Source organism: Eleutherodactylus coqui, chromosome 11, assembly GCF_035609145.1.
Source record: "Eleutherodactylus coqui strain aEleCoq1 chromosome 11, aEleCoq1.hap1, whole genome shotgun sequence".
NCBI lineage: Eukaryota > Metazoa > Chordata > Amphibia > Anura > Eleutherodactylidae > Eleutherodactylus > Eleutherodactylus coqui.
Window position 1 is genome coordinate 52802437 of NC_089847.1, and position 8840 is coordinate 52811276.

General features: G+C 44.9%; 1 non-coding gene across 1 annotated transcript; it reads right to left on the reverse strand.

The window, feature by feature from the left end:
- Window positions 1-4735: 4735 nt before the first annotated feature.
- TRNAD-GUC (transfer RNA aspartic acid (anticodon GUC)) lies at window positions 4736-4807 on the reverse strand. The gene has a single exon. It is a non-coding gene; the product is annotated as a tRNA-Asp (tRNA).
- Between the last annotated feature and the right edge of the window lie 4033 nt (window positions 4808-8840).

An 8840-nucleotide genomic window follows, 5' to 3' on the forward strand; every position in this document is an offset into this window, starting at 1 on the left:
ATGGCAGTATTCGGGCAGACCCATTTACTCTTGGGACCGATAGAATTTTGCCCATTTACACATACGCAGATGTTCTGCCAAAAGAAAAATAGCTTCCACAGATGATATCTTGAGTCATCTAACTGCAAAGTCCAGCTAAAGAAATCTCAAGTCTGACAAATCAGACTTTTTCTCTTTCCCCAAAGGTAAAGCTGCAGTGATTCCTGGGGACAAAGCGCTGTTTGGAGGTGAAATGCAGAAAAACATAACCTGGTGTTGTAAACAGTACATAGGCAAGAGGATAGCAAAGTGGCATGCTTCTTAGCATTAAGCAGGAAGCACTTCTTCTTGAGATGGACTTTGTCAAAGATGGCGACAGTCTTGGGAAATAGCTTCGTAGAAAACGAGAAAAGCACTCCCCGTCGGGGAATCGAACCCCGGTCTCCCGCGTGACAGGTGGGAACACTCACCACTATACTAACGAGGAAGAAGCTGATGAAAGCATGGCAGTATTCGGGCAGACCCATTTACTCTTGGGACCGATAGAATTTTGCCCATTTACACATACGCAGATGTTCTGCCAAAAGAAAAATAGCTTCCACAGATGATATCTTGAGTCATCTAACTGCAAAGTCCAGCTAAAGAAATCTCAAGTCTGACAAATCAGACTTTTTCTCTTTCCCCAAAGGTAAAGCTGCAGTGATTCCTGGGGACAAAGCGCTGTTTGGAGGTGAAATGCAGAAAAACATAACCTGGTGTTGTAAACAGTACATAGGCAAGAGGATAGCAAAGTGGCATGCTTCTTAGCATTTAGCAGGAAGCACTTCTTCTTGAGATGGACTTTGTCAAAGATGGCGACAGTCTTGGGAAATAGCTTCGTAGAAAACGAGAAAAGCACTCCCCGTCGGGGAATCGAACCCCGGTCTCCCGCGTGACAGGCGGGAACACTCACCACTATACTAACGAGGAAGAAGCTGATGAAAGCATGGCAGTATTCGGGCGGACCCATTTACTCTTGGGACCGATAGAATTTTGCCCATTTACACATACGCAGATGTTCTGCCAAAAGAAAAATAGCTTCCACAGATGATATCTTGAGTCATCTAACTGCAAAGTCCAGCTAAAGAAATCTCAAGTCTGACAAATCAGAATTTTTCCTTTTCCCCAAAGGTAAAGCTGCAGTGATTCCTGGGGACAAAGCGCTGTTTGGAGGTGAAATGCAGAAAAACATAACCTGGTGTTGTAAATAGTACATAGGCAAGAGGATAGCAAAGTGGCATGCTTCTTAGCATTTAGCAGGAAGCACTTCTTCTTGAGATGGACTTTGTCAAAGATGGCGACAGTCTTGGGAAATAGCTTCGTAGAAAACGAGAAAAGCACTCCCCGTCGGGGAATCGAACCCCGGTCTCCCGCGTGACAGGCGGGAACACTCACCACTATACTAACGAGGAAGAAGCTGATGAAAGCATGGCAGTATTCGGGCGGACCCATTTACTCTTGGGACCGATAGAATTTTGCCCATTTACACATACGCAGATGTTCTGCCAAAAGAAAAATAGCTTCCACAGATGATATCTTGAGTCATCTAACTGCAAAGTCCAGCTAAAGAAATCTCAAGTCTGACAAATCAGAATTTTTCCTTTTCCCCAAAGGTAAAGCTGCAGTGATTCCTGGGGACAAAGCGCTGTTTGGAGGTGAAATGCAGAAAAACATAACCTGGTGTTGTAAATAGTACATAGGCAAGAGGATAGCAAAGTGGCATGCTTCTTAGCATTTAGCAGGAAGCACTTCTTCTTGAGATGGACTTTGTCAAAGATGGCGACAGTCTTGGGAAATAGCTTCGTAGAAAACGAGAAAAAGCACTCCCCGTCGGGGAATCGAACCCCGGTCTCCCGCGTGACAAGCGTGACTACTCGCCACTATACTAACGAGGAAGAAGCTGATGAAAGCATGGCAGTATTCGGGCGGACCCATTTACTCTTGGGACCGATAGAATTTTGCCCATTTACACATACGCAGATGTTCTGCCAAAAGAAAAATAGCTTCCACAGATGATATCTTGAGTCATCTAACTGCAAAGTCCAGCTAAAGAAATCTCAAGTCTGACAAATCAGACTTTTTCTCTTTCCCCAAAGGTAAAGCTGCAGTGATTCCTGGGGACAAAGCGCTGTTTGGAGGTGAAATGCAGAAAAACATAACCTGGTGTTGTAAACAGTACATAGGCAAGAGGATAGCAAAGTGGCATGCTTCTTAGCATTAAGCAGGAAGCACTTCTTCTTGAGATGGACTTTGTCAAAGATGGCGACAGTCTTGGGAAATAGCTTCGTAGAAAACGAGAAAAGCACTCCCCGTCGGGGAATCGAACCCCGGTCTCCCGCGTGACAGGCGGGAACACTCACCACTATACTAACGAGGAAGAAGCTGATGAAAGCATGGCAGTATTCGGGCAGACCCATTTACTCTTGGGACCGATAGAATTTTGCCCATTTACACATACGCAGATGTTCTGCCAAAAGAAAAATAGCTTCCACAGATGATATCTTGAGTCATCTAACTGCAAAGTCCAGCTAAAGAAATCTCAAGTCTGACAAATCAGACTTTTTCTCTTTCCCCAAAGGTAAAGCTGCAGTGATTCCTGGGGACAAAGCGCTGTTTGGAGGTGAAATGCAGAAAAACATAACCTGGTGTTGTAAACAGTACATAGGCAAGAGGATAGCAAAGTGGCATGCTTCTTAGCATTTAGCAGGAAGCACTTCTTCTTGAGATGGACTTTGTCAAAGATGGCGACAGTCTTGGGAAATAGCTTCGTAGAAAACGAGAAAAGCACTCCCCGTCGGGGAATCGAACCCCGGTCTCCCGCGTGACAGGCGGGAACACTCACCACTATACTAACGAGGAAGAAGCTGATGAAAGCATGGCAGTATTCGGGCGGACCCATTTACTCTTGGGACCGATAGAATTTTGCCCATTTACACATACGCAGATGTTCTGCCAAAAGAAAAATAGCTTCCACAGATGATATCTTGAGTCATCTAACTGCAAAGTCCAGCTAAAGAAATCTCAAGTCTGACAAATCAGAATTTTTCCTTTTCCCCAAAGGTAAAGCTGCAGTGATTCCTGGGGACAAAGCGCTGTTTGGAGGTGAAATGCAGAAAAACATAACCTGGTGTTGTAAATAGTACATAGGCAAGAGGATAGCAAAGTGGCATGCTTCTTAGCATTTAGCAGGAAGCACTTCTTCTTGAGATGGACTTTGTCAAAGATGGCGACAGTCTTGGGAAATAGCTTCGTAGAAAACGAGAAAAAGCACTCCCCGTCGGGGAATCGAACCCCGGTCTCCCGCGTGACAAGCGTGACTACTCGCCACTATACTAACGAGGAAGAAGCTGATGAAAGCATGGCAGTATTCGGGCGGACCCATTTACTCTTGGGACCGATAGAATTTTGCCCATTTACACATACGCAGATGTTCTGCCAAAAGAAAAATAGCTTCCACAGATGATATCTTGAGTCATCTAACTGCAAAGTCCAGCTAAAGAAATCTCAAGTCTGACAAATCAGACTTTTTCTCTTTCCCCAAAGGTAAAGCTGCAGTGATTCCTGGGGACAAAGCGCTGTTTGGAGGTGAAATGCAGAAAAACATAACCTGGTGTTGTAAACAGTACATAGGCAAGAGGATAGCAAAGTGGCATGCTTCTTAGCATTTAGCAGGAAGCACTTCTTCTTGAGATGGACTTTGTCAAAGATGGCGACAGTCTTGGGAAATAGCTTAGTAGAAAACGAGAAAAGCACTCCCCGTCGGGGAATCGAACCCCGGTCTCCCGCGTGACAGGCGTGACTACTCGCCACTATACTAACGAGGAAGAAGCTGATGAAAGCATGGCAGTATTCGGGCGGACCCATTTACTCTTGGGACCGATAGAATTTTGCCCATTTACACATACGCAGATGTTCTGCCAAAAGAAAAATAGCTTCCACAGATGATATCTTGAGTCATCTAACTGCAAAGTCCAGCTAAAGAAATCTCAAGTCTGACAAATCAGAATTTTTCCTTTTCCCCAAAGGTAAAGCTGCAGTGATTCCTGGGGACAAAGCGCTGTTTGGAGGTGAAATGCAGAAAAACATAACCTGGTGTTGTAAATAGTACATAGGCAAGAGGATAGCAAAGTGGCATGCTTCTTAGCATTTAGCAGGAAGCACTTCTTCTTGAGATGGACTTTGTCAAAGATGGCGACAGTCTTGGGAAATAGCTTCGTAGAAAACGAGAAAAAGCACTCCCCGTCGGGGAATCGAACCCCGGTCTCCCGCGTGACAGGCGTGACTACTCGCCACTATACTAACGAGGAAGAAGCTGATGAAAGCATGGCAGTATTCGGGCGGACCCATTTACTCTTGGGACCGATAGAATTTTGCCCATTTACACATACGCAGATGTTCTGCCAAAAGAAAAATAGCTTCCACAGATGATATCTTGAGTCATCTAACTGCAAAGTCCAGCTAAAGAAATCTCAAGTCTGACAAATCAGACTTTTTCTCTTTCCCCAAAGGTAAAGCTGCAGTGATTCCTGGGGACAAAGCGCTGTTTGGAGGTGAAATGCAGAAAAACATAACCTGGTGTTGTAAATAGTACATAGGCAAGAGGATAGCAAAGTGGCATGCTTCTTAGCATTTAGCAGGAAGCACTTCTTCTTGAGATGGACTTTGTCAAAGATGGCGACAGTCTTGGGAAATAGCTTCGTAGAAAACGAGAAAAGCACTCCCCGTCGGGGAATCGAACCCCGGTCTCCCGCGTGACAGGCGGGGATACTCACCACTATACTAACGAGGAAGAAACTGATGAAAGCATGGCAGTATTCGGTCAGACCCATTTACTCTTGGGACCGATAGAATTTTGCCCATTTACACATATGCAGATGTTCTGCCAAAAGAAAAATAGCTTCCACAGATGATATCTTGAGTCATCTAACTGCAAAGTCCAGCTAAAGAAATCTCAAGTCTGACAAATCAGACTTTTTCTCTTTCCCCAAAGGTAAAGCTGCAGTGATTCCTGGGGACAAAGCGCTGTTTGGAGGTGAAATGCAGAAAAACATAACCTGGTGTTGTAAACAGTACATAGGCAAGAGGATAGCAAAGTGGCATGCTTCTTAGCATTTAGCAGGAAGCACTTCTTCTTGAGATGGACTTTGTCAAAGATGGCGACAGTCTTGGGAAATAGCTTCGTAGAAAACGAGAAAAGCACTCCCCGTCGGGGAATCGAACCCCGGTCTCCCGCGTGACTACTCGCCACTATACTAACGAGGAAGAAGCTGATGAAAGCATGGCAGTATTCGGGCAGACCCATTTACTCTTGGGACCGATAGAATTTTGCCCATTTACACATACGCAGATGTTCTGCCAAAAGAAAAATAGCTTCCACAGATGATATCTTGAGTCATCTAACTGCAAAGTCCAGCTAAAGAAATCTCAAGTCTGACAAATCAGACTTTTTCTCTTTCCCCAAAGGTAAAGCTGCAGTGATTCCTGGGGACAAAGCGCTGTTTGGAGGTGAAATGCAGAAAAACATAACCTGGTGTTGTAAACAGTACATAGGCAAGAGGATAGCAAAGTGGCATGCTTCTTAGCATTTAGCAGGAAGCACTTCTTCTTGAGATGGACTTTGTCAAAGATGGTGACAGTCTTGGGAAATAGCTTCGTAGAAAAGGAGAAAAGCACTCCCCGTCGGGGAATCGAACCCCGGTCTCCCGCGTGACAGGCGTGACTACTCGCCACTATACTAACGAGGAAGAAGCTGATGAAAGCATGGCAGTATTCGGGCGGACCCATTTACTCTTGGGACCGATAGAATTTTGCCCATTTACACATACGCAGATGTTCTGCCAAAAGAAAAATAGCTTCCACAGATGATATCTTGAGTCATCTAACTGCAAAGTCCAGCTAAAGAAATCTCAAGTCTGACAAATCAGACTTTTTCCTTTTCCCCAAAGGTAAAGCTGCAGTGATTCCTGGGGACAAAGCGCTGTTTGGAGGTGAAATGCAGAAAAACATAACCTGGTGTTGTAAATATTACATAGGCAAGAGGATAGCAAAGTGGCATGCTTCTTAGCATTTAGCAGGAAGCACTTCTTCTTGAGATGGACTTTGTCAAAGATGGCGACAGTCTTGGGAAATAGCTTCGTAGAAAACGAGAAAAGCACTCCCCGTCGGGGAATCGAACCCCAGTCTCCCGCGTGACAGGCGTGACTACTCGCCACTATACTAACGAGGAAGAAGCTGATGAAAGCATGGCAGTATTCGGGCGGACCCATTTACTCTTGGGACCGATAGAATTTTGCCCATTTACACATACGCAGATGTTCTGCCAAAAGAAAAATAGCTTCCACAGATGATATCTTGAGTCATCTAACTGCAAAGTCCAGCTAAAGAAATCTCAAGTCTGACAAATCAGACTTTTTCTCTTTCCCCAAAGGTAAAGCTGCAGTGATTCCTGGGGACAAAGCGCTGTTTGGAGGTGAAATGCAGAAAAACATAACCTGGTGTTGTAAACAGTACATAGGCAAGAGGATAGCAAAGTGGCATGCTTCTTAGCATTTAGCAGGAAGCACTTCTTCTTGAGATGGACTTTGTCAAAGATGGTGACAGTCTTGGGAAATAGCTTCGTAGAAAACGAGAAAAGCACTCCCCGTCGGGGAATCGAACCCCGGTCTCCCGCGTGACAGGCGTGACTACTCGCCACTATACTAACGAGGAAGAAGCTGATGAAAGCATGGCAGTATTCGGGCGGACCCATTTACTCTTGGGACCGATAGAATTTTGCCCATTTACACATACGCAGATGTTCTGCCAAAAGAAAAATAGCTTCCACAGATGATATCTTGAGTCATCTAACTGCAAAGTCCAGATAAAGAAATCTCAAGTCTGACAAATCAGACTTTTTCCTTTTCCCCAAAGGTAAAGCTGCAGTGATTCCTGGGGACAAAGCGCTGTTTGGAGGTGAAATGCAGAAAAACATAACCTGGTGTTGTAAATATTACATAGGCAAGAGGATAGCAAAGTGGCATGCTTCTTAGCATTTAGCAGGAAGCACTTCTTCTTGAGATGGACTTTGTCAAAGATGGCGACAGTCTTGGGAAATAGCTTCGTAGAAAACGAGAAAAGCACTCCCTGTCGGGGAATCGAACCCCAGTCTCCCGCGTGACAGGCGTGACTACTCGCCACTATACTAACGAGGAAGAAGCTGATGAAAGCATGGCAGTATTCGGGCGGACCCATTTACTCTTGGGACCGATAGAATTTTGCCCATTTACACATACGCAGATGTTCTGCCAAAAGAAAAATAGCTTCCACAGATGATATCTTGAGTCATCTAACTGCAAAGTCCAGCTAAAGAAATCTCAAGTCTGACAAATCAGACTTTTTCTCTTTCCCCAAAGGTAAAGCTGCAGTGATTCCTGGGGACAAAGCGCTGTTTGGAGGTGAAATGCAGAAAAACATAACCTGGTGTTGTAAACAGTACATAGGCAAGAGGATAGCAAAGTGGCATGCTTCTTAGCATTTAGCAGGAAGCACTTCTTCTTGAGATGGACTTTGTCAAAGATGGCGACAGTCTTGGGAAATAGCTTCGTAGAAAACGAGAAAAGCACTCCCCGTCGGGGAATCGAACCCCGGTCTCCCGCGTGACTACTCGCCACTATACTAACGAGGAAGAAGCTGATGAAAGCATGGCAGTATTCGGGCGGACCCATTTACTCTTGGGACCAATAGAATTTTGCCCATTTACACATACGCAGATGTTCTGCCAAAAGAAAAATAGCTTCCACAGATGATATCTTGAGTCATCTAACTGCAAAGTCCAGCTAAAGAAATCTCAAGTCTGACAAATCAGACTTTTTCTCTTTCCCCAAAGGTAAAGCTGCAGTGATTCCTGGGGACAAAGCGCTGTTTGGAGGTGAAATGCAGAAAAACATAACCTGGTGTTGTAAACAGTACATAGGCAAGAGGATAGCAAAGTGGCATGCTTCTTAGCATTTAGCAGGAAGCACTTCTTCTTGAGATGGACTTTGTCAAAGATGGCGACAGTCTTGGGAAATAGCTTCGTAGAAAACGAGAAAAGCACTCCCCGTCGGGGAATCGAACCCCGGTCTCCCGCATGACAGGCGGGGATACTCACCACTATACTAATGAGGAAGAAGCTGATGAAAGCATGGCAGTATTCGGTCAGACCCATTTACTCTTGGGACCGATAGAATTTTGCCCATTTACACATACGCAGATGTTCTGCCAAAAGAAAAATAGCTTCCACAGATGATATCTTGAGTCATCTAACTGCAAAGTCCAGCTAAAGAAATCTCAAGTCTGACAAATCAGACTTTTTCTCTTTCCCCAAAGGTAAAGCTGCAGTGATTCCTGGGGACAAAGCGCTGTTTGGAGGTGAAATGCAGAAAAACATAACCTGGTGTTGTAAACAGTACATAGGCAAGAGGATAGCAAAGTGGCATGCTTCTTAGCATTAAGCAGGAAGCACTTCTTCTTGAGATGGACTTTGTCAAAGATGGCGACAGTCTTGGGAAATAGCTTCGTAGAAAACGAGAAAAGCACTCCCCGTCGGGGAATCGAACCCCGGTCTCCCGGTCTCCCGCGTGACTACTCGCCACTATACTAATGAGGAAGAAGCTGATGAAAGCATGGCAGTATTCGGGCAGACCCATTTACTCTTGGGACCGATAGAATTTTGCCCATTTACACATACGCAGATGTTCTGCCAAAAGAAAAATAGCTTCCACAGATGATATCTTGAGTCATCTAACTGCAAAGTCCAGCTAAAGAAATCTCAAGTCTGACAAATCAGACTTTTTCTCTTTCCC